The 3,933-nt window shown below is 37.7% G+C and overlaps 1 long non-coding RNA gene across 1 annotated transcript in view; it reads right to left on the reverse strand.

Annotated features, from left to right (window-relative positions):
- Window positions 1-3,933, reverse strand: part of LOC118763225 — a 21,505-nt gene that overhangs the window by 17,163 nt on the left and 409 nt on the right. The window contains exon 2 of the long non-coding RNA XR_004998975.1: window positions 653-655. This is a non-coding gene — a long non-coding RNA (uncharacterized LOC118763225). The remainder of the gene's footprint in view (window positions 1-652; window positions 656-3,933) is intronic.

The raw sequence follows: 3,933 nt of genomic DNA on the forward strand, positions 1-3,933 counted from the left end.
TATAAATGAATTTCTTGTGTTTGACGGCATGAGCTGTCTTTTTTTATATATAACTTTTTTATAAGGTTCATTTCAGGAACTGAAACATGTTATAATGTTATATAAAAATTAAAAATTGTATAATACAGCAGCATTTTCGAACTTCATTTTTACAAATATATATATATATATATATATATATATATATATTATATATATACATATATATATATATATACATTCATATATATATATATATATATATATATATATATAGGTACATAAGAAGATAGATAGATAGATAGATATATAGATATATATAGATAGAGTGAGTGAGTGAGGGTAGACTTGAGTGAATGAACAAAAGAAAGTAGCACTTAAACCTTATTTGGAATCACTTCTACTAAATATTAGTGCGACTCAGCCCCGCATTCCTTTAAATAATGTGAAAGTGAATGAAACTGATATTATATGCATGTAACTGTAACCAAAGGTGCTGAGTGCTGATTGTTTCGTTTCTGTACTCATTAGTGTGTGTATGCATATTTGTACACGCATATATAAGCGGTTGTACAGTTATAGGTGCATATATGTAGAACTATATATGTATATGTATGCATATATATTCGTATATATATGTGTGTATATATATATGTGCGTGTGTATGTATAACTATCTCGCTCTCTCTCTCTCTCTCTCTCTCTCTCTCTCTCTCTCTATATATATATATATATATATATATATATATATATATATATGCATGCGTGGGTATGTGGTAAGAAGCTTGCTACTCAACCACATAGTTCCGGGTTATGTCTCACTGTGTGGTACCTTGGGCAAGTGTCTTCTACTAGTGCCCAGGGCCGACCAAGCTTTGTGAGTTGATTTTGTGGCCGGAAGCTGAAAGAAGCCCGTCGAATATATATATATACTACAAATAATAATAATCGCAGTCAAAATGTCATGTTTGTTTTCTACACCGCCTGTGTTTGTCTTTTGTTTTTTGTGAATTTTCCCTATACACACACACACACACACACACACATATATATATATATATATATATATATATATATATATAATATATATACATTGTGTGTATGCGTATGTGTATGCGTGCTTGTACTTACGTAGAAAATTACATTAATACCTATAAATGTGTGCTCACAAAATTTTAATTTTTTTCAGGATAAAATTTTTGGATGACAATTTGACAGCGGTGATTTTTATTTGTAGTAGTATTAGTATTGGTATGACTGTATATTTTTATTTTCATTGTTTAACGTTTCATTTTCCATTACTTTTTAACTATTTCTCACGAAAGTCCTTAGTCTCGTATATGTCATTTCAAATGCCATTTTATATTTCTCTTATATATTTCTCGTGTCCTTAGCCCCAATAGACAGACAGGTTAGAGAGAGAGAGGGGGAGGGGGAGAGAGACAGACAGAGACATAGAGAAGGAGGAGGATAGAGAGAGAAAGAGAGATTTGTCTTGTATTTTCTCTGTGAAAATTCATTGCTTTTGTCTGCTGGAATGTAACAATACCAAGTCGAATTCACAACACCCCTCATACACAATATTCGAAGGATTTACTTAAATTAGAACTCGACCACTATACAATTTTGTTGTTATCACCCTCAATTTTCAGCTCCTGAAACGTGTAAAGAAAAATAATAACTATCAGGCAGATGAAAAATAATGAAACTAATAATAAAGAATTGCCGTTTATTTTCCATTATAAAAAGAGCGCGCGCATGCTTGGACATACACCAGCTTTTCCACACACTGACACAGACATAAGTCCACTACGTACAGATGTGTGGCGTGTGTGTTTGTGTGTATGTGCGTGTGGGTAGGTGTAAAAGCGTAGCCGTCACTCGTAAGCGAGTGTAATTTGCTTGCATGAATCATATTCTCATTAAATGTAGTAAGTGCTTATGTAATCGCAAACATAGATCCCCTCTTGAACCAACATTCGAGCCATGATGTGTGAGCTAATCATCATCATCATTGTTCGACCGTGTCGAGACAATGGAATTTACCATGCTACGCCAGACTTCACGGTCCATCATGGCATTACGGAGGTCCTGTTGCTGGATGCCTGTATCCCTGGAGATTACATAAGGGTAGGAGAGTGTGCGCCCTCTGGTATTGCGAGTAGATGGCTTCCAGAGGAGAAGAGTAGAAATTACTTCTTTTTCAGCTCTACAACAATGTCCAGCAAACTGGACTCTCCTACCTTTCACAAGAGATGACACAGGTGGTAGTTTCCCATATGTTTGCATTTTGGTTGGATGGCGCTTCCACGAGAGATTTTAAGCTCTCATAAGGAGGCGAGTGTAGGTTCCATCCAACCGCCTCTCAAGCTTCTTTGATAACGTCCAGGTTTCTGAGCCATATAGTAGAGCTAAGGAGAGAGAGAGGGGAGGAGGGAGAGACAGGGAGAGAGAAAGAGGGAGAGCGAGAGGAAGAAAGATAGAATGAGAGAGAGAGAGAGAGAGAGGGGGGGCTGCATTAGTACTAGATCGGTACTTATTTTCAATTTAGATTTATAAAACTGCAATAAAATAAAGCGTCTTCCTAAAGTCGGCAGCTTGCTGCTCGGTTTAGGAATCAAAAGCACGACTTAGAATCACTGTAAGTCGCATATTTCCGCGGTCATAAATGCACACATAAATACATATATACGTATATCACAGTGGCTTCTTCAGAAGAAGCAGTCGGAATTTATCAGCCAGCTGGAACTGTCTGAGCAGACATATGGGGTTATTGCGCATCATTTTCCATCGGCTAAAGTCACGCTGTCAAAGAGTGCAGCTAGAATATTGTTCAAATCGCTCACTTGCACTGAGGAACAGGATAATCCCAGCAAATACTGCGACGTCTACAAAAATATGATGGCCCGGCACCGGTTGGGACACATACAGCTACTAGTTTTCGATACTGGCACATCAAGTACCTGCAACTTACAGCGTTCAAGATGATACGTGTCACGAGATCCAGACCTTCCCCCAACATAGCAATTTCGCCTCCTAATCCAGGCCGATTGCAGATAAGCAGAGTTCGAGTCTTCCGAAGATTGGCGCAAAATCTCGCGGATCGAAGATTCTATATCTCGTGACCGCATGTAGTATCCAGGGTGGTGGTGGTGGTGATAATTGTAGTGGCAATGCATGGATGGTGTACCATTCTTAAGAAGGTATACATACATATATATATCACCGTCACCGTCACCGACCAGGCTATCAGATGTTGCTACACATCGCTGGTCACAATGCGCTTCGCAATGGTTTAGCCTTCAAATGACGCCACCTCGCTGGCTAAGGGAGCAGCCCATATATATATTCAATTTTTTATCACAACTGCCCGACGAATGGGAGTAGCAGTTTATGTGATGTTTTTGCAGCTTTATTAATAAAGCTTCGGTATTCGAGCACTATTTTTTCCACTTTGTTTTGCATTTATGTGCAAGGGCCGGGTCGTCTCAGGTTTACTCATTTTTGCCAGCTGAGTGGACTAGAGCAACTGTAAAAGGTAGTGGTTTTGTTCAAAAACACAACGCGTCGTCCGGTCCAGAAATCTGACGATCATGACTCCAACACCCTAACCACTAAAGCCAGCGGCCTCCACTATATACAAAAGACACACACACACACATATCTATTATATATATATATATATATTATATATATATATAATATAATATATATTATATATATATATGTATGAATCGATATTTTACTAGTTCTAGTCGTTATACCAGCACAGCCTTGAAGAATTTTTAGTCGGAGCAATCGACTCCAGTATATTTTTAAAACACAGGTACTTATTTACGGTTTCATTTGCCGAACAGCTATGTTACATGAACGTAAACAACCAAGGTGTACTGAAACTTCCATCTTAAAGTATCCGCGAAAAGCCTTGTGGAGGACCTAACTTCGGGGTTTTTTT

Source organism: Octopus sinensis, linkage group LG4, assembly GCF_006345805.1.
Source record: "Octopus sinensis linkage group LG4, ASM634580v1, whole genome shotgun sequence".
NCBI classification, from domain to species: Eukaryota; Metazoa; Mollusca; class Cephalopoda; order Octopoda; family Octopodidae; genus Octopus; species Octopus sinensis.